The sequence below is a fragment of the Puma concolor genome, chromosome B3, assembly GCF_028749965.1.
Source record: "Puma concolor isolate L17-30 chromosome B3, mPumCon1.1.hap2, whole genome shotgun sequence".
In the NCBI taxonomy this organism is placed as follows: Eukaryota; Metazoa; Chordata; class Mammalia; order Carnivora; family Felidae; genus Puma; species Puma concolor.
In genome coordinates, this window is record NC_141672.1 from 96,170,270 (window position 1) to 96,192,777 (window position 22,508).

The window sequence follows — 22,508 nt, forward strand, 5'->3', positions numbered from 1 at the left end:
CTGCAAGGCTGAGTCAGTGGGCTCTCTTGAAGGCATGCAGGAATGGCTCAGGAAGGGCAAGGCTCTAAACACAGTAAAACACACTCTGTCAGTAGGCTGGGTAGAGCCTAAATCTGGGATATACCTCTTATAAAGCTGATTCTTTCCTTTTCCCTTCCATTCTCACTCCCAACCCATTCCTGAAGGACCTCTCTCTTTCACTGTCTTCAGCCAGCTGTCACTGTGGGACAGAATCCTCTATGAAGGCTTTAGCTGTTAACAGCTTAGAATGTTGCTGCTCCCATAAGTCTTTGCACTGAACAGAGGGGTGGGATGGGAAGGGGTTGGGAGAGTGCTGAAGGAGGTAAGGGTGAAGATTTTAACTCCTCAATGACATGTACTCCTATTATTGTACTCCTGTTAGAGGATTTAGGCATGACAGACTGGGCAAGGAAGGAATTTCTTGCCCAGAAATTCCCCAGGGGGGGCTATTTCTTGACACCCCTCCAATCATAGCCCCTTAGTATTCTGAGCTACTTTTGTTCTCTTTCTACCTATGCCTTTTTAAAAAAAGATGTGTGTCCTGGCATAGAATAGCCCTTACATAAGTAGTAATCATTGATGTCATTACTAATAAGAACATAAATGACGTAGACACATAGCCCACCCTAAACACATGGAGTGCTTGGAGGTACCAAGTATAGTTGGATTTTGGTAGAGTTTCTGAAGTGTCAATGCAGATTTTGAAACCTCTGCCTCTTGGTGATGGAAACAGTCTGAGCAAAGATAAGGAGGTGAAAACCAGCAGTCTTGAGTGCATAGGGAATGGGCAATGACTGAAGAGAGGGCCCTCCCTAAGAGACTGACAAGTGGGGGCACCTGGGTGGCTCAGCTGGTTAAGCCTCTGACTTCTGCTCAGGTCATGATCTCACAGTTTGTAGGTTCAAGCCCCACATCGGGCTTGTTGCTGTCAGCACAGAGCCCACTTTAGATCCTCTGTCCACCCCCCCTCTCTGCCCCTCCCCCGCTTATGCTGGTGCCCTCTCTCTGTCTCTCTCTCTCCTCCTCCTCCTCCTCCTCTCTCTTTCTCGAAAATAAACATTAAAAAATTTTTAAAAAGAAACCAACAAGTGAATTTGGTTAGATGGCAGGAAGCAGTGAGAGGGGGAGAGAGAGGCCAATTTGAAGAGAGACATGATGATGAATTCAACTTCGACTTGTTGGTAAGTCAATAACGAGAAATGTCCCTTAGGAGCCTGAAGATCCCAGGCTGTGAATACATAGGGCCAAGGGTCACAGGGAGTGCATGGATCCTGCAAAGCAGCAAGTGCAAATGAAAGGGCAGAGTGCAGGATGCAGGGGGTGTTCAAATGAAAAAGATGGGGTGAGAGAGGTGATGATGATAGTGGTGGTAGTGTTTTTGGTGCTTCTGAGCTCATCAATTGCAGCAGAAAAGTCCAGAAATATAAGGCCAGGGAGAAAAAATATAAGATGGGGGAGGAAGAAGTCATTAGAAACCTTAAGTGTGCTATAAGGGCAACTTTGTTTAAGTTAAGTATTGACATTGTATTTACTTAGTGATTTAAAAAAATTAACATTTTTGCTGTTTTTCTGGGTTGGGAGACATTGATGGCTCTATAAATGTTGAGTTGAGGCTCCCACTTGGCGCTCTCCCTGGTGCTGGATTTGCATAGTGCATTCCTTGTCTTGGGGGTGTTGTGGAAACCATCCCTTTCTCTCTGTTCATCTCCCTTTAGGTGCTAGCCAGGAAATAAATTTTGCCAAATAAAGTCACCTTTACATGACTTGTACTTCTTCTCCACCCAGCATCTCTTAGGCTGATGTTTGCAGCGAACTGTAGAAGAGAGACAGTAGTCCTTTCCAGGAGTAAAACTCTCTCCCTACATTTTTCCAAACTAAATCATGTTAACAGTGGCTTTTGTGGCTTTCAGGGGGTGGTGAGTTTATGGGGAATCCTTATTTTATTTACATTTTCCAAGTACTACTTCCATAGTTAAATTTGTCTTTTTTGAAGAAAGAAAAGTACATTGAAGGTGATTGGAGTTCTCACTCATAGAAAGTCTTGTAAGAGAATCCTTATAAGCCATGACATTCTCAGTGACATGGCAATGCCTCTGAGTCTCTTTTAGGAGAAGATTCTCAGCGTAATATTCAGGTTTTTAAAATTTATTTTTTAAAAAGATACATGAGTATAAACTCTGTAAAGTGAGCTTTAGGATTGTAATTGAAAACAGTTTACTACTCCCAAGTGACTGCTTCTCTTCCTTTCAATGTAGGACATCACTCATGAGTATCAACTCTTCAGTGCATTACAGGAAAATGTGGTTTTGGAAAATTCCTGAGAAAAGAACTATAAGGGCATGTCCTATGTCATATGTCTAAGAAAAACTTAGCTAGCAGGGATAAATGGAGAACATAGTCATATGGTTAAGATGTCTCAAAACCAAAGCTGGACACTATCTATGAGCTTCACGCATGAAGCACCAGGTATTACTCACTGCCCTCCACTGCTCTCTTCACACCTCCATGCTCTGAGCCAGTTGACAACATTCCCTTTGTCCCTACATACTTTCTGCTGGACTGCTGTTGGGCTTTCCTTTCATTCATCCAACTTTTATTGAACCCCTAGCATGTGCCTTTTACTGCATCTTTGCTCTGAGATGACAGAAATGGACATGACAGATCCTTTCCCTAAAGAGACATGAGCCTAGAGGAGAGGCAGCTGTGCTAAGGTGATAGTAAAACAGATGACTGCTGACACAAAGGCTCATACAGGGTGTTAGGGAGCCCAGAGAGCTAATTTTGCTTGGCACAGGAGAGCAGAGAATAAATAAGGCGGGGGGGGGGGGAGTTACAAAGGAGGAGACACTTGCACTAATTCATCAGGTACACTGGGGAGGGGGCAATGACAGAGGATCTGGGGATAGAGACCCAGAGAGGAGAGCCAGGAGTCCACATCAAGAGAAGGGCTCAGGAATGACAAAGTGATTTATCTGGGACTTATTCTGGCAAACTGTTAAGTGGAAGACTGAACCCAATGGACCAAGAACCTGAGGGGGTAGATGTAATGGGTGGAATTCTAAGATAATCTCCACCCCCTGCAGAATTCTCTCCCCCTGAGAGTGAAAAGGATTTGTGAAGATCTAATTTCACACCTGTGACTATGTTACTTTATATAGTAAAAGGGGTTTTGTAGGTATAATCAAGGTCCCTAATCAGTTGACTTTGAGTTAATTAAAAAGGGAGATTATCCTGGGCCTGAAATAAGCAGGTGAAGTCTTTAAAAGGGTGCAGGCCTTCCCAGAAGTCAGAGTGATTCCAAGCAGAAGAGAGGCTTTCCTATTGGCCTTGAAGAAGCAATCTGCCATGCTGTAGAGAGAACCACATGGCAGGGAACAACATGTGGCCTCTAGGAGCTGCAAGTGAATTAAACAAGCAGTGAGCTTGGAAGAGAACTCTAAGCCTCAAGTAACATTCCAGCCCTGGCCAACACCTTGATTCCATCCTGGTGAGACCTTGAGCAGCTATCCCATACCTATGCCAGACCTACATGGGATAATAAATTTATGTTGTTTTAAGCCACCACGTTTGTGGTAATTTGTTATGTAGCAAGAGAAAACTCGTTCAGTGGGTAAAGAGGGAGTAAATGTTGAAGACAGAGGAGGAGGTAAGCTCTAGAGTCCTATGAGAATCTGGGGAGCAAACATTCTGGTCAGGTCATCAGTCAGTGAGAGATGCTAAAGTATAAAGTCAGGCAAAAAAAAAAAAAAAAAAAAAAAAAAGCCCTACCTGCTTTCTAAGGGTCCCCGTGGTAGAAACTAAACTCCTGAGTCTTTCCTTCTCAAGAGGAATGCCCAGGTGAGTGATGTCAGCTGCAGCTCTGTGACTTCCCCTGCCCGACAAGAGACGGGTGGAAAGTAGAGAATCCAGAGATGATGTTTATACCTCGATGAGACATCAAAAATGTGTTTCATTCAAAGGTAAATACTTAATTTTTGTCCCATGAGACTTGGCAAATTTCTTCCCTGAAATTTAGTTGTTCACTTTCATGTCGCTACTTGATTCCAAAAGTACAAAAGCAAACTCTTGCATTTTGTGGTGCATTTTCAGTTCTTTAAAAATATTTAAAAAATAGAAGGGCAGCCAGTTTATTTTTCCCCTCAAATGAGCCAATATTTGGTTTTTCTCTCGTTTTATTCTTTTTTAAAAAAATGGGTCACACCAGTTCCTTGTGAATTGGTGAATCATTTCAGTGTTTGAATCATTACAAAAGGTCCAGAGGGACTATTTCTTTAACACTGGAAATAATCAGAGGTTATATAATGTACATAGGAAGGACAAATAGCTTTAGAAAAGAAATCCTTCCATCTCCTTTTCTTCTACCATCTCAATGCCCCAGATGTTCACTGAAAATAATAAAACATTTTAATGACAAAATCATCTTTATAGCTCTTGTAAAGTGTGTAATAGAATATCAAATGCCTCTTCTGTGAGAAGAATATGGCACAGTGCTGTCATATCCACAGGTGGAAGCAAATTATAGACATATAAAGGCAATTAACAATACAGGATGATTATATGTGGCACAAGGAGTCCAGATAATCAAAGGTATAATTGCAGAGGAGCTGTCTTGTGTTCAGGTGACCAGCCCATCTTTAAAGGAGGAGTGATCTCCCATTGGTGGTGAGGACTGAGAAGCGGGGGTGGGAGGGTGGAGGAATGTGCTGGCATAGGGCAGGAAAAAGCTGGGAAAGTTGGAAGAGTCTAGGCATATTTGTGTAGCAATAAGTAATTCAGTTGGGCTGAAGGTAGGATTCATGTCAGAGGAAGTAGGGGAGATGTTTGGAAAATATTACTGAATCTAGGCTTTTCCTATATGCAATCGAAAGCCACTGAAGTCTTTTTGGATCCAACAAAAGCAAATGTTTCATGAAGATCCATGGTCAGTTGTGTTTGGATTGGAGGCAGGGAGCACACTGGGAGTTTATGGCAAAAGTGATAAGGACCCAGCCAGGGCAGGGGGAAAGGAGAGGAGAAGATGGCATTCAGAATATAATATACAGAAAAATCTAAAGGATGTGAATTATCCTTTAATAGGGAATTTATTGATGTCACAAACTTTCAAAGATTTTGGCCAAGACCCTGCTTGTTTAGTGGAGACCAGTGGTCTCAGGCAACCTTCCTTTCTCTTTGCAGAGAAATATAATTGTATGTGGACTTACAGTGACATTTTTAGAGAATTAGCTCATGACTGATTGAGAACTTCAGAGATTAAAAATGGGTCACACCTGGAACAGAGTATTATAATGGTGTAAAAGTCTGCTTGCTTTGGGACAAGTTAGAGCCAACTTTTAAAGATGCTCTTCAGGTGCCAAGGGGCGCTGCTCAAGCCCTAAGTTTCCTAGGCTTCTACATATCTTTTTGTTCAGTCCTCTGCTAGGCTGCCAGTTTCTGGATCACCTCACTTTCCTCACAGAAACAGTTATCCTTAAAAGAGGAGAACCCCGAGAAGCCAGCGTGATTAGCCCAAATGCTAGTCTCATTTTCACCCTTGCCATTTTGACATTGTTTTTGCCTCCATTCTTCAACCGTCATAAAACTGAGCAGGCACTCACTGCCTCATATTTGGAGACTAGTGAGATGGAAGAGATGGGGGCACCAACATCTATTGAGCACCTACAGTGTACCAAATCCTCTGCTAGAAACTAATGAATGTAAAGTTTAGCATGATGCTGAACACTTAGGGCTCTATCAATGTTCATTTCCTTTCTCCTTGCTATTAAATTAGAAAGAGGGGATGAGATGGTGATAGACAGGAGCCATAAGGAGACTGACAAGGAGAAGCCCTGTGTGTTCTGGAATGCAACAAGCAGGTTCCACCAACCTTACCAGAAATTGAAGAGAAGCTGCTCTTCACTGACCCCTTAGGAAGGAGAGAGCCCTACCAGCTCAACACTCTCAGCTCTCCTCAGCCAAGGCCAGCACTGAGGCCCAGTGGGAATTAGGGATGACTCCACCACTCTGCTGCTACTAATCCCCACAAAGCATTCCCTCCTCCATCCCCAAGTCACCTTCCTGGTCAGAAGAGGTCGTGGAAAATGATCTCACTCTTACTTCACCTTTCTTTCCTTTGTCTCATGGTGAGTTTCTGAATTTTTTATTTTTGAGAGAGGACGATAAGCACTTGCTTGAATTATGCTCCAAGGACATACAGGTCTGGAGGACCTGGGGCCTGGCTTCCCAGTGAACTTCTTTCTCTCTTGGGAGCCTCCAGATCCCACCACTGGTAGTAGTATCTTTTCCCCAAACTTCTCAGAATGACCCACATGTTACATAGAAAACCACTGTGGCTCTAGTAGTGTGAGAAGGGAAACCATTCAGACCCCAACGTCTTAGAGGCTGATGGAGTGAAGAAAACAGAACCTGAACTCAAGCTACCTAGGTTCTAGTCTATGTTTCCCTTTTTAGGACCCTGAGAAAAATCACATCACCCTTTGAGTCTGTCTCCCTGTCTGCCATATAGGAATCACAAAACTAATCACAAAGGCTTGCTGGACTGTCATGAGGATGGTGAGATAACTGATACACAGAACACTCTTGCTGATGCATAACATCTACTTGTGCTAGCTAAATGGCTGACCCCTATTCTTTCTCCTGATATTTATCTCCCTTCGCAGATTCAACCCACTGGCATTACTTTGATGTAGAAAGAGAAGGTAAGTGCTTTCAAAGAGAAGAGACAGTAGAGATGGGCTGGGGAAGTAATCTTCCTTATGAAGAATTAACTCCTTGGCAAATTGCCTCAGCTTCTCCCACTCTTTTCTTTTTTTTAATATCAGATTTCATCCTTTTTCTACTTCCAGTGCTACTCTGGATACTCTCCAATGTCTTCATTTCCCTTTTGAGTTCTGGAGCCCCAAACCAGACTATATTCTCTTAGGACTATGTTTAGTAGACAAGAAGACCATAATACAGAGTCATCTTGCCATTTTTGTAGCGTTCACAAAACTAAAAGTAGCCCTTTATATACTGTTCTATAAAAGTGGTTTGCTGTGTCCCCTCAAAAGAAAAAGACTATCAAAGATGTCTTCTAGAAAGGGAAAGCCCCAGAATCAGGCTGTAATGCTCTCTAATGATGTGTTGTGGTTCTGAGGGCATACAAAAGACCTTGAGAAAGATTTTGAGCTTGGATCCTAAATTTCTAATCCAAATTCCTATTATTTCACTGAATTGCAAGCTCATTAAGGTTGAGGACCATTTTTGTAGCCCCAAAAGATAGCACATAGGGACATTCCATACACCTTTGTTGAGTGAACATCAATATCAAGTATCAACCCAAACAAGGTGGAAAACTTGGAGCCATTGACTCCTGGGACCTGACACCTTCAGACCAGGGAATATAAGATTCTTAAATATAACAGTTTCCATCAGTGGCCCTCTGCCAGTAAGCCCTGGGGTGGGGGTGGGGGGGAGTACCAACCAAAAGAGATGGATTCCAGGTGTGTTGCTAGACTTTCAGGTCTGACCAAATGGAGGAGGAAAACTGATTACAACTAAACACTGTGAACAAAATACACACACACACACACACACACACACACACACACACACACACAGCAATTAATTGAGGACTCTGAAAAATAAGTAAAAGTAGGTGGATTGGTGAAAGAAATAACTCATTACATGACCAATATGGTGACAGTGAGTTTCGTAGAATTTTTCTCCTGGCTTTGATCTGAGGGTGAGGTGACTCATGAAACTGCATAGTGGTCATAGACCACAACAACTATATGAAACAGCCAATCTTTCTGGACTAATGACCTGGAAAAGGGGCCCTTGCAAGCCAGAGTGTGTGGGAAAGATTCTTCTTGTTCTTGTCCTCATATATTTTCTCTCTCAGTTCAGTCTCAAGGCCAGATGCAGCTTCCAAACCACACTGTCATCACCATGGCAGCAGCTTGGGCACCTAAAATCCCCGAGAGGAAAATCTTGTTATCTCAGGACAGAAGAATGTAGAAGAGGGCCTCTGTTATATGAAGAGTATGAGAGGAGTCCTTGTTTTTTTTCTCTTTTCTCTTGCCACTTTATCCAGAGGAAAGGCCTAGTAGAATAAAACTTTGTGACGTCATTAGTGGCTATAACTCTGAGAAAGAGCTCTATCTTTCTAGCCAGAAAGATGATAGGTGACCCTGTTAAGCTGATGGATGTGAGGGAAATCCGGAAGAGGAAAGAGAGGAAGGAAGGGATTCCATGTATGAACCGACGTAAGTCCTGGACTTTCCCTCCGAGCCACACATGTGTGGAACATACCCAGACACACAGCAGAGGCTTTGGAACCTGAGGTGACAGCAGAACCTCTGCATACAGAAGGTGAGACAGAACTTGCAGTCTTCACTTAACTGGTTTGCTTGAATGATGAACCAAAACAAAAAATCAACTTGCTCTGATTTTAACGGGACCCAGAGTTATATAACATCCCATATAAAATATCTTAAGATACAATCCAAAATTACTCAATGTGATAAGAACTAGGAAAAGGTGAGCAATTCTCAAGGGAAAAGATGAAAGATAATGTTGAAATTACAAGAAAAAAAAGATTTTGAAGCAATTTGTTACAATCATTCTTTATGATGTTAAAGTGTTTACCTTAACTCTTGAAATGAATAAAAATTAGTTATCAGTAGAGAAATAGAAACTTTTTTGAAATGGAAATTTTATAACTGAGATACACAATATCTGAAATTAAAAAATTCCCTGGATGGGCTCAATAGCAGGATGCAAATGACAGAGGGAAGAGCCAGTAGACTGGAAGAGAGATCCATAGGAGTTATCTAATCTGAAGAACACAGAGAAAAATGTTTGAAAAATAGTGAATAGAGCCTGTGGGATCTGTGGAATATCAGTCTAACATTCATGTCATTGTAGTTCTTAAGGGAATAGAGAAAGATTGATATAGAAGAAAATAGTTGAAAAAAATAATGGCTAAAGATCTCCCAAATTTGGTGAAAGATATGTTTACAGATTCAAACAGCTCAGCAAACCCCAAACAGGGTAAACTGAAAGAAAACTGAACTGAACATCCACCATTCCCTATGGCCTTACCCACCAATACCCTCCTTCTTAGACCCTGAAGACATCTGAATTTTCCACCTTGGTGTCAGGGAAGGGTCACATGAATAGGAGCTGGACTCCTAGGGATTAATCCCAGCTCACTGATTCAAGTGTGAGACCCAGGGAAAACCAATTACCCTACATGGGCTGCAGTTCCTCATCTAGAAAATCTCAGGGTTTTACTACGAGTTTCTAATTTCCTTCCTGTTCTAAAATAATTACCCCATAATCAGCTCTTCTGTGGCCTTTTTCTGTTCAAACTGATAACATTATTTATGAAAAGCTAATGCTATGAAACAAGAAACCACTTTCCTGTCAAGAGTCTTTCCACCCTTTGTAATGGTGCAGGTAACTGAAATGGAGAAGCTCCCAGAACAGAACCCAAAATGAAGTTTTATAGCAACCAGAATGGAGTTTAGCCTTCCCCAGCAGCTTCCTGCAGAGTTCTTTGAGCATCATGGGAGGCCTGGAATTCATTGCAAAGGAAAGGAAGCTCTGCTGAAAACTTTCACTCCCAATAAATGCATTTCTAATCTCATGTTTTTTCAGAGGCTAAGGAATGGAATGGAATGCACCCATGGCCTCAGATTCCTAGTTTGATGTCAGGTCTGTCAGAATATGTTAAATCTATGTCTGTAAACACAATAATAACAACCACTTGAATAGCATCTTACAGTTGACAGAGCAGTTCTCTCTCCTGCATTATCACATTTCCTCCTCCCAACCACCAACTCCTGATGCAGGTTGTAGCAGTCACCTCCTGTTTCCTCAGAGGAAACAGTCTGAGAGAGGTTGAGAGTTTAACCCCAGTCCATCTAGTACTAAGCTTGAGAAAGTGCCAACTCTTCTGGCTTCCAATTCTGTCCTCTTTTCCCACCACCAAGAACCAGAGGATCTGGGCATTGCCAAGCTATGACCTGCAACTACTGGGCAAGAGGCCAGTTACTCCACATTTTAAGGGCAGGCTGTAGTACATTAGATCCTCTCAGTTTATTCCTCTGGAGAGGAACACGGTGTTAAGAGTTGGCTTCAATACACATTGTCCCTCTCCCAGTCCCTCATTGCCACTAGCCAGGCTGCTTGGCATGGAAAGGCTCTCTGGTATTAGACACCAGCTCTTTTGAAAATGTCTTTCTTCCCCCTCTTCTAGATGCTTGTGAATGTGCTTGGCGTTGAGTCAAGTAGGCTTGGGAATTGGTGGTTGCTTCTTCAGATTTTACCATTAAGGGGACTTGAAGGGCTTGCTGCTTGGCCCTCACATGGGCTTCCTCTCTGCTCTCCTACCCCCTGAAGAATTGCACATTCCCTCCCATTATTGCACATTCATTCAGCCTCCACTCTGCATTGATGTGCCGGAGGTCATCCTTCCCTCCCTTCGTGAGCCAATTTCAGCTCATTTATTCACACATTGTCCCTTCATTTTCAAGAAAAGTCTCTTTGAGTATGCTAATTCTGAGTCATTGCATACCATCATCATTTCAGAACAAAAAGAGGTCAAAAGGTGGGTGGGTTTATTTCATCTAGCAAGGAAATAGGCTTTCTTTTCTTTGTTTTACCCTTAATGACTCATTCAACCTGAATCAAAGCTGAGTCGTCTGGGCCTTTGAACAGGAGACTGGGTGGTGGGGAGGATGAGGTGGGGGGTAGGTACCACCCAAGCTGGGGCAATGGGCTCAAATCCCAGGAGCTGTGTCAATGTTCCATGGAATGGGCAGAAGGGACTGAGAAAATACAGTGATAGCATGGTGTGAAGCCCTTGCACATCTCTGGGCTTCTGTTTTCCCATCTATAAAAGGATCACAGAAGAGTGTGTTGGGACTAAGGTACATGACCTTACTGAAATTACTTTTCTGAATCACTGTGCTTTCCTACGTGGACATTGGAACCTTGATTCAGGAAAAGAGGTTGAACCCTCACCTGTTTTAGGTATCTGGAGAGGTAGAGAGAGGAGGGTTTGGTGGCAGACTTAGGCTTGGATCCTGCTTCTACCAATTCCTAGCTATGTGATCCTGGGATAAGTACTTAACCTCTCTGCATCTCATTTATAAAAGGGGAATAGTACTTCTCTTGATAAGGTCCTTGTGAGGATAAAATGTAATGTCTGCCACAGTTATCTCCTGGAGTTCCCCAACTCACCTACAGGATATTTAGGACAGAGGACAGGTAGACTGGGTGGGCTTGGACAGTCTTAATATCCTTCAATTTCTTCTTTGGTAAAATTGGGATACTATGTGCTTTGTAAGAGGGTTGTGACTGTGAGAAATGATGTACTAGAGGCCAGTGCAGCACTAGGACACTGTGGGTCCTTAAGTGGTAGTACTGGCCAATTAGAAGTTATCAGTATTCACCTTACCTAGGGCCAGTGCCCCTAGAAAGGGTTCCCTGGGAATATTTGTAGCAGTCCTTAGACCAGAGCCAATGTCAGAGCCTGGAGGCTGGGCCAAAGCAGAAGACACCAGTGGGTTTTGGGCCAGAGAAGGTGGGACCAAGATGCCATTAGCATGTAGGCTAGGGTCAGTAACCAGAGGTGTGGTGCAGGGTGCTCAGGCAGGGCATGGTGCCTGGCAAGAGTTCACACCCCAGGACCAGAGGGGCTACTCCACACACCCAGTTACACAGCTGTATTTTCCACAGCCTTGGGTTAAAGCAGTCTCCCTGGTGGTTTCACAGGCCTTACAATGCAAGCTGCCAGGCTGGGCTCTGGAGAGGCCTAGAGATAGGAAAACAATACCCTAGCATGGTAGCTCTCAACATGAGGACCTAGGTCACTGCAGAAGACTCACAAACATAACAGTAATCCCTTTGGGGAAGGAAGACTTTTTTTTTCTTATGGTGGAAACTGGGATCTGTGGGGGTTTGGTCATGATGGACTATCTAGTGGTCCACAGACCTCTTGGGGTTCCAACACAAATGGCTTTGGGGATACACAAAGAGCTCTAAACCACTCCGGGAGAGTAATGGGATTCATCTCTTCAGTCCTTCCCTTCAAGTTTTAGTTGCATCCCCCTAGAGAACCAGGTCTCTGTATCTCTCCCCCTAACCAAACAAACAAACAAACAAACAAAAAACAACAACAAAAAAACAACCATGACCAAACCATCTGCTAAAAATCACACACTGTTCTGTCTCAATAATCTTACATCATAGTTCAGCCTGGAATGTCCTCTCCACTCACCAAAATCCTACCCATATACAAGGCCCAATGCCAATCTCAACTCTTCCAGAAAGCCCTCCAAAATCTTTCTAGCCCACAACAATTATCCCTTCCTCAAAACACACAGTCATATCCCCATTTTCCTTTTGGATAGCTCTTATTCTTGGCTTTGTTAGCATCTGTTACTTTAATTTTTCCTTCATGAATGTTTGTTTCCCCCATCTTTCGCATTTCTTTCTTCCAGCTAGTCACCAAAACCTGTTGGTTGTACCTCTCAAAACTATCTTAAATCCATCAACTTGTCTTCACCCTTCAAGGTCATTCTCTGGTTCAGGCCACCATTACTGCAACAGTCTCCTAAGTCTCCTGCATCTGGACCAACCCTTCCAATTCATTCTCTACCCTGAGGCCAGAGGACTGTTGCAAATACAAAAAATACAAACCTGCCTCAAACCCTTTATCCCTCTGGCCTCAAAATAAAATATGAACTTTCCAACAGACCTTTCAAAGGCCTTCATTGACTGGTCCCTGCTCACCTTTTCAGTCACATTTCTTATTCTGCTCTCCCTACCAATGCCTTCCACCATTATCACTGAGGCCTGCCATGTTCTGGTCATGATAAGTCCTTCTCAGCACCTCACAGTCCTGGACACACCCACTCTCCTGGACATTCTATCTGGAATCCTCTTCCTGCCCACCTACCATGCTTCTCACACAGCACTTGCTTTGCCTACACATATTCAGTCTTCAGGTCTCCAGTCAGTATTATCTCATCCAGTAAGCCTTGACCCCTGAGCCCTCAAACACACACTCAAGTCTAGGTGACCTACTCAGAGTACCTTGTCTCCTCCCCATCACCATACTTTTTATTTTAAAGATTTTATTAAGTAATCTTTACACCCAATGTGGGGCTCAAACTTACAACCCCAACATCAAGTGGTACGTTCCACTGACTGAGCCAACCCTCTGCCCATTCTTATTTTTAATTCTATTTTATAGTTGCCTGTTTACTGATCTCTGTCTCCCAGTAGGCTATAAGCAATTTCAGAACAAAAACTGTATCTGCAGTTTATTTTGGCATACCCAGTGTGGGGCCCAGTGTGTACCTCTCCTAGATGCTCAAATCATTTTTCAATAAATGAATGGAAAGGAGAATGAATCTATACACCAAGGGCAATAACCATTTTATATGCTTTTTTATATCTCCCTTCAGTGCCTGATTCAGGGCCCTGTGTATTCTAGGTGCAAAGAGAAGGAGGTAATCATTTGCTTTTAGAAAAAAGCCCTCATTGTTTAAATAGAATGTTCTATTTCTTGGTATTTCCCTTTTTCCAGACTGAAGGTTTTTGAACTGCATGCTAGCAGGGATGCAGCTGACAACATAGTGACCGAGATCTGCTCCCAGGGGTTCTGGATGAGCAGGGAGATCCACAGAATTCAAGGCCTTCAGAAGTTGAATGGGCCACTCATCAGGGAGGAGCTGTGAAAAGCCTTGATGGAATCTAGAAACTCAAATTCTCGTCCTGGCTCCTTCATCAACTCCATGCCCATAGGCAAATCACTTAGCCTCTGGAGTTCGGTTTCCTCATTGGTAAAATGCAGTAAAGAGAAGGACTCATAATTTATCCTCATTCACAGCTCTGAGTTATCCTTCTATTAATAAACATGTCACCACATTCGCACCAGAGGTGAAGAAGAATTTGGCTGTTTCCAATCTAAATATCAGGATACCCATATCATTACAAATGAGGTAAGTGTTTTTGAGGTAAGTTATAAGGGGCTTTAAAGTTGGTAGTGAGTTTTCATATTTTTAATTTTTTTAATAACTGTGGCAGAGGCAACAATACGGGTATATCAATATCCACCCCCCCCCCACTTCCCTACCAATTTTATTAGAAATGGAAATATGCCCAGGGACACATGGGTGGCTCAGTTGTTAAGCATCTGACTCTTGATTTTGGCTCAAGTCATGATCTCATGATTCGTGGGTTTGAGCCCCACTTTGGACTCTGCTCTGATGGCATGGAGCCTGCTTGGGATTCTCTCACCCTCTCTCTGCCCCCTCCCCTGCTTGCACTCTCTCCCAAAATAGATAAATAAACCTAAAAAAAAAAACCAGACATGGCAATATGCCCAGTTTAAAACTATATTCCCCAGCTTCCCTTGCAGCTAAGATGATCATGTGACTAAGTTCTAGCTGATAAGATATGAGCAGAAATGTCATGTGTAGCATCTATGTAAAGCTTCTCCAAAGGGGGACAATATGCACTTTGCCTTTTTCCTCTCCTTTCTGTTGGCTGAATGAGAATAAGATGTCTGGAATTTGACAGCCATAGTGGACCATGAGGTGATATGCTAAGAATAGTGGAACAACAAGACAGAAGGAGTTGGGTCCCTGACACCTGGAACCACCATCCCAGCCCTCGGTATTTTCTGCTGGACCTCTTTGCCATAAGAGATAAATAATTTCTGTCTTCTTTAAGCTACTGTCATTTTAGTTTTCCTGTCACATGTAACCCTAACCTGTCACCTAACCCTAACTGATAAAATAATCATCCATTTTATGCAAAACCCTGTGCTAGATGTTGCAGGGGATGTAGAGGTAGATAGGATTTAGATACACAAAGAGTTGGGCAGGAAGGCTCATTCTGGTGTGAAGGAGATCCTAAGAAAGGTTTGACTTGGCAGGGCTGTGTCAACATGAAGAGGATTTATATGAGATGAGGCCAGAGAATATGATGGAAGGATCTTGAATGCCAGGCTGACGACATTGCACTTGACCCTCTGATGGGAAAACAGAGCAGATAAGCTTGTTTCCATTTGTGGATGAAGAAACCCAAGCCTTGGCAGATTACAGGACTTGTTCAAGGTCACCCAGCCAGTAAGCCACAGAGCCTATCGCAATTCTACTGACACTTGGCCTAGTGCCATACCATAGTTCTGTGTGTCTTTGAGCAAGTCTAGGGCAAAAATGGTAGGAACGGAGGTTTTACACTTTGACACAGCCAGGGAACTAGACTGTGCCCTTCTCACACCCCCACACCATTAGAAGGAAACTTCAGGGGTTGCTAGAGGTTTAGGATCTAGACCTACCTTTTTTTTTTTAAGTTTATTTATTTATTTTGAGAGAGAGAGAGAGGCAGAGATAGAGAATCCCAAGCAGGCTCCGCACTGTCAGTGCAGAGCTCAGTATGGGGCTTGAACTCACGATTAGATCATGACCTGAGTTCATGTCAAGAGATGGATGCTTAACCGACTGAGCCACACAGGTGCCCCAGGATCCAGACCTACCTTGAAGTCAGAGGATTCTTCCTTGGATCCCTGCTTAGCCAACCCCATGAGGAGGCTACAGTGGCCAGGGTGCTGCTGTGCTATGTGGTAAGTACCCATGTGTCAGGCACAGGGCTGGATATTCTATATATATTTATCTAAGTTACTGCCTTCAGTAGTCTACCAAGAAAATTATAATACCACTCCTATTTTACAACAAAGATGAAGAAACTGAAGCTCTAAGAAATGAAACTACTACCCAGAGTCACTCAGTTGATGGCACTGTTGAAGTACAAAGCCACATTTGTTCAACTCCAGAACTGTGTTCTTAGCCCCACATTCTAATTTCTTCTCAATCCCTGCCAAAGCATGCAACAGTCTCCTATTATTACTCAAAACAGCAAGGACTTACCGAGTTTGATAGGTTGACCAGGGCCAGATCCCAGCTCTGCGCATCCCACCTACAATCGGGAGTCAAAGTCCTATCCAGGAATCTTATCACCCATGCCCTACATGTGACCCTCACATGGGTGAGGGACTTCCTGGGGAGGTGGACCCACAGATGCCAAGATCTTTGTGGCCTCAGGCCTCCCAGGATTCTCTGTCTTGGTTGGTCATGTGACAAGGATCCCAGAGTCCTCCCATCCTGGGTTCTAGAATTCACAGATTCCAGTGAGCTGTTTCATGGAATAAGGGACACTGAATTCTTTGTGTCCTTCCTGTGGCTGTCATGGTTAGAATGAATTTGTTATGATTTGTACTGGCATCCATTCAATAGACAACTGGTCATTAGAACTGAATCTCCTATCATTGCCAACATTTGGAAAGTTGAGTTTTATTTTGCTGGTCATCCAGTGTGCATCTTTCCAGTAATGTGGTATGTCCAGTGTTCCAGCATAAACCACATATTCCCCTAAGCTGACCACACTGGTTTTTTTCTGGAACTTTCACAGGAAACACCCTAAGATGTGGCCTGCAGAGCTGAAGGCGACAGATGGATCCTTGTCCCCTCTGTATTCTCTGCCCAACTACAGGAGGCCAAGTACTTTGCCCGGTTTTGCCCTGGGTCATCACCGGTCCACCCCATTCTTGTATAACCTCCCTTCCTGTTGGCAAAACACTCTTCCTTGCCAAGCTCAGCCTAAGACTCTCACCCCACACCCTCTTCCTAATCAGGCCAAAGATAGAATGTGTTTCCCTTATTTTAACTAGATTTATTAGGCTTAGCCTAAGTCTAGCAGATTTTAATAGTTATTAGTAAAACATTCTTCCATTTCCTTATAAATACTATAATCAATGTTCCTATTCTCAAATGCACCACTTAAAGTATCTAAAATCAGATATGGAAGAGTAATTTCAATTTGTTCATAACAAAGTTTTCTGAAGATATAAGCAGATTTTGTCAGATTCAGTGGCACAATTCTTACAAACATGCTCATGCATTGTAGTGTGGGCAAACTATCACCAGAGCTTGTCATTACACCTTGTAGACATTCTTATCATTGGTTCTTATACAATCCTTATGATCTGTTATTGTCACCCAAAAGTGATGGCCAGTTAAGTGGTTGGATCCACATGATTACCAATGTGGTAATCATACTTCCTTGACTGCAACATTCTCATTAAAATTATGCCCTAGATGTTTCATATATGGCAACACATTATATGGCCCCCCAGGAAGCATAAGCAGTTGGTGGACATGAAAGGACCTTGAAACCCTGTATAACATAGTACATATGCCAGCTGTCCTTTAACATAGTAACAGATGGTGGCCAAAGTCCAGCTGGGCTCCAGGCCCAGCTCTACCTCTTAATAGTTGTGTGATCTCTACTAAGTCATTTACACACTCTGAACCTCAGGCTTTTCATCTGTAAAATACAAACGATAGCAATATTTGCTCTACCATGAGGTTCAAATGAGATCATGGACGGGAAATCCCTTACAGGTCATGAAGCAACACTCATACATTAGCCATTTTATCACATACATTGACTTTTAATCTTCACAACACTGGGAGATGTCATTTTCCCCTTTTACAGATGTAGAGAGTCAAGTGAGTAAGCATGGTGGACCTGAGGTCCACACCTGGGTCTCCCTGTCTGATGCTCTTTCCTCTTTGGGAGAAGGCATACTCCATGGCACCATCCCTGCTCATGGCTATGTCATACAAAGAGCACATTTAGGTGTTGTCCTTAAGCATGGCAGCAAATTAGTCCTCCAGAGCCACACAAAAGGGAGAGACCAAGGGAAGGCAGCCAAGACCCTGAGGCCTGTACTGTCCATGAACCCTACTCCCAGCCCCAGCTGCTTGACTTTCCCCAACACAAGTGTGTTAGCCAAGTACCTGTGGAGCACCTGCTTCCACCTCAGCCCCGGAGAAAGCATATGGGATTCAATTGGCACTGTCTTGAGAAGGCGTGTCATCTGGCCAAGGCAGAAACTCAGAGACACAGTAAGCAACAGTTGAACATAAAATAGTATGTGTTCAGGTGTCAGGTGACTAATAAGGAAAGAGGGAGATTCCTAGATGCTCCACTTGGGAACACTAGAAATTCTTGAAGCTCTCTGTGGCCCCAACAAACCCTAAAAATACCTCAGTTTGGGGAGACATGGAATCTACATCATCTCCCCTCTTTCCTCAATCCCACTCTTTCAGCTCTATCCCTTCCTGTCCCCAAAACTGTCTCCCTCCCTGGCCTCTAGGCTCCACAATGTCAAGAGAGCAGATGTTTCCATTGCCATGTGCTGCAGACGCATTCCAGAGTCAATCCTCAATGAACGTCTACTGAACTAAGCAGATGTAGGCAGAGCACATGGACAACAACAGGGACTCAAGGCCCATGAAGAATTATGCAGACAGGCTGGACTCTGTCCTAGAAAGGGGGAGGCCTAGGCCCTCATGGAGGAGCCAAAGGGAGAGAACCCCATCAATACACTATGAACTAAATGGAGAGAAGTGCTATTTAGAAAAAAACCTGATGAATAAAATTCCTGAGAGTAGCAACTGTCAGGGAGCAAACTCCTCCTTTTGTGTGAGAGACAGGAATGTGGACCAGTAGGTAGCTCTGTTCTGGCCACCACAGGCCAGAGCTGGGATGTGCAGGTGAAGGGTCTGCTTCCTGCACGTGAAGTAGACTGAGTGGAGCCCTGTGAGCACCTTCCTGACTCACTGTGGGGGACTCATGAGTGAGTTTTGAGGGCTCTGACCTCTTCAGAGGAAGGAGACCTGATTGCCAAGCCCAGTGCTCTTCCCTGATCTGCTGCTGAATGAGCAGGGAACAAGCAGGGGCTTTCTCTTAACTGTGTGGCCCTTACCTGATTGGGTAGCACAAAGGGAAATTAATAGCTACTTCATGCAAATGCCTCTCTCTTTTTGTATACTGTATTTAGAGAAACTGCTTTTGGCATTTAGAAATAAGTTTTATATAAGAGTTTGTTGCTGCTGCTGTTAACCATCCAAACAGTAAAAGCCAAGTGGAAATCCTCAAATGTCAGTAATACTACCAAAATGCTTAAAAATATACACTAGCCCCCCCCCCCTTCAGTCATCACATTTTTAAACTTCTGGAAGTATAGAGAATCTTCTGAGAAGAACTTGTCATGATCTAATGCTTGACAAAATGTTTTCCACCTTCCCTCCCCAACCTCTCCCATTAGGGTTTTTCAAGTGCACTTGATTGCAACAACTTTGGATGAAGTGAATGTACTGTGTGGCCTTGGGCAAGTCCCTACTCCTGTGGGTGTCAGTTGCTGATTGTAGGACCTCTGAGTTTCTCTTCTGCTAAAAAGGGCCCCTTTTATAGTACCATGAGTTCAGAACTAGTGATCCAGTTAGGAAACAATGCAGTTCCTAGAATTATAGGTCTGCAGGGAACATATCCCACTTCTGGCTGAACTGTTCCCAGAGTGCTACTAACACAGAGGTTCCAAACTTTCAAGCCTCAATAATGGCTCAAAGGAATTCAGTATTTTCTTTTATACCAAATGACTGCTGGAACCACAAGGGTTCTGGACAGGCCTTAGCTGGCCCAGTATAAAGAATGAAGTTGACCTTCTGCCCTTTTTCTGCTTTCTCTTCCAGTGGTCTCCTAGGCCGCCTTCTCTGGAGCTCTCTCCACACCCCTACCACTGTGCCATCACCACCACAAGAGTCTGGGCTCTTGGGTGGCCTATAAGTGCACACCATGACCTGGCCCTCTCCAGCCCTCTCCTTCCCTGCTTGCTAAAAAAGTCCTTCTTTGGGAAGCTGCTTTTGGGTGGGAAGGAGCCAACTGGCTAATTCACACTGAGACATAATGCTTCGTAAGGAATTAAAATGCAGATGTCCTATAGGAGAAAAAAATCCATCAAGTTCCTAAAGAAGTAGAAGTTGAGGTGTCAAAGATGAACCAAGAGAGGATATTTTGTAGCATGGGAGCTTTCCAACACCAGATTTTTGGATTTTGGTGTGGCTCTACCCTTTCTTTTACAAATGTGTGCTCTTGGGAAATTTATTTAACCACCCTGAAATCCGATTTTCTATGACTATAAAATGGCTCTGGAGCCACTGACCTATCCTCATGAAATAACATTAAAGTGCTTGCAAACTGTACAGCACAGCATAGCCCTCCCATGCCTCCACCCGCCACCCGCAGGTGTGTCTGGAACACCCCTCTAAGTCATCTCCTTCTTAGTTCCACTACTCAGAAACCCTGGGAGAAGAGTGAAGGAGAGAAAGATGCTAGCATGTTCCCTTCCAGCCTTCCCCATGCTGCATCTCCTCTCCACCTCTTAATCATCGCAGGGATTTCAAATGTTTTTCTGTGTGGATTTCCCCCCACCCCAAAAGAAAACACTCCAAATCTCTGAAACCGCAGGGTTTTTGACATGCTCTGCAACAGGACAACAGAAGACTGGCATGCAGGGTGGGAAAGAGGAGGATCTAAGTTGTGGACAAAATCAGGAGACCTAAAGACCGTGCTTTTTTTTTTTTTTTTTTTTTAACCTACACAACAACGTGTCCCTCCTGACACTATTCACAGCATCTCTCAGACCCCTTGAAGACTGGGCAGCACAATGATAGGCTTGGTGCTATTTTAAAATCAGGCAGCATATGGAATGGGGCTATCCTTACATACTCCTCTCAGTCAGAGGACAGTCCACCAGCCCCTAACAGAGTGGATACTCTCCTTTGTTTAAATGTAGACGTTTCTCATTTCCAAAGATTAATATTTATAAAGTCGTAACTTTTGGGGAATTATTCTGGCTATTCCTAATTACCATTAGGCTCATATGATAACAAAGTATTCCCAAGTAAGTTTGGGAATTGGTCCAAAAATGCTAACATAGAAATAAGTGAGTAAAAACCATGTTTATTAAGACCTAGTACGATCAAATCAATAATGCATGCTGGAAGACAAGGTCACACACTGATCAGAGCTGGGTTAGAACACAGTTCTTTTTGTTTTTTATTTGAGAGAGAGAGAGCCCACGCTCTCTCTCAAGCTGACTCCACACTCACCTCAGAGCCCGATGTGGGGCTTGATCCCACAATTATGAGATAATGACCCAAGCCAAAATCAAGAGTTGGTCACTCAGCAGACTGAGCCACTCAGGCACCCCTAGAGCACAGTTCTAATCCAGTTCATGGATGGTTGAGAAACAGGAAAATAATATAAACTAAAAGATAATTATGAGCCAAAAATAAAAAGACAAATTCGAAGCTGGTTCAAAACCAAACACCAATCTAAATTCAACTAACAAATAGATGTAAATTAAATGAAAAAAAGCATAAATAGTAATGCAAATTTCAGACATGCAGAGTAAATGTTAACAGGAAATCCATTTAAGTGGTCCACTGATCTGGAGTTGTTACTGTCAACAGTAGGGATCCTAGTGGGTCATAATTCTGAGGAGAAAGTGATTACATATTGGGAAAATAGGGTTAGAGACAAAACAATAACAGAATGCTGCAGCTTGTGTTTGACACAAATTGAAGTCAGAAGTGGAGTTATAACCATTTTTTTATGAAAATCAAGAAGAATAAACAGAAAAGAGTTCTTGATCCCCTTTCCACAAAAAAAGTAATAAAATGCCAGTAACAAGAAAAATGAAGTTATTAAGAGAATTCCTGAGCCCAGATAAACTCTCAGTTTGATTGGGGTGAGTGCCCAAACCAGGTTGTTCTAGGACAAGGCCCTTATAGTGGCTGTGGAAAGCAGTTGAGGACAGGTACCTCGTGGTGCCTATTGTAGGGAGGGCAAGAAGTTGTGAAGACTCAGAAGACTGTGAAGAAAGGTTTCATTCTAAGGACTTTCAGCCTGCAGATATTCACCTCCTCCACCATCAGCCTTCTCTGTTCTATCCTCTTGGGCTAGCAGTATGACACTAAACCTTGGGGCTTGTGCCTCATACTTACCTGGCAAATAATGAAGAGACTTCCTAAGAACCCCCCCCAAATTTCCCAGTTCGATTACTGTAGGTGCCTAAATCAGGTTGCTACACAGTAAAGACCTGTTTTACTGAACACTGTCAGCTCAATTCATGGTTTCCCCAGCACCTCCCAGCCATGGCTTCCAAGAGGCCAAAACTCCTCTAGGAAAATGAAGGAAGTGCCTCTGCAATATTTAAGTCAAATGTTGGGACTCTGGAACAACAAGAAATGGAACCTGAGCAAAACTAATTGGAACATGACATGGACCTTACAGTAAAAGAATTTTTCTGGTAGAATTCTCAGCTACAAGAAAACATAGAATGTGGCTCAAGTTCAAACATTGTACTGGTAAATCTCACAGATCTAGACTTTCACTTAGAGTTTTTTTTTTTTCTTTATCAGAACGGTCCAAAATTGTACTAAGTATCTAGGAGCAATGTACCTAGACACAGCATTGGCCTTGAAAATTCAAAAACAGCAAGTTATAAAACTGGATAAGTTGTATAGTAGAAAATGCCCCTCTTCAAGGCCATTCGCCAGAAACAGAATTTTGAACCTGGA

The 22,508-nt window shown here is 43.2% G+C and overlaps 1 long non-coding RNA gene across 5 annotated transcripts; it reads left to right on the forward strand.

Moving 5' to 3' along the window:
* The first annotated feature begins 331 nt into the window (after positions 1 to 331).
* LOC147580222 (uncharacterized) lies at positions 332 to 18,540 on the forward strand. Of its 5 annotated transcripts, none has more exons than XR_015252642.1 (7): positions 332 to 1,202; positions 2,277 to 3,508; positions 3,847 to 3,980; positions 6,469 to 6,570; positions 6,678 to 6,716; positions 13,601 to 14,015; positions 16,489 to 16,876. It is a non-coding gene; the product is annotated as an uncharacterized LOC147580222 (long non-coding RNA). The 5 variants fall into 5 exon arrangements; XR_015252645.1 differs by adding an exon at positions 18,239 to 18,540 and having other exon boundaries at positions 471 to 3,508; positions 16,489 to 16,577; XR_015252644.1 differs by lacking the exon at positions 16,489 to 16,876 and adding an exon at positions 18,239 to 18,540 and having other exon boundaries at positions 473 to 3,508.
* Positions 18,541 to 22,508: the final 3,968 nt, after the last annotated feature.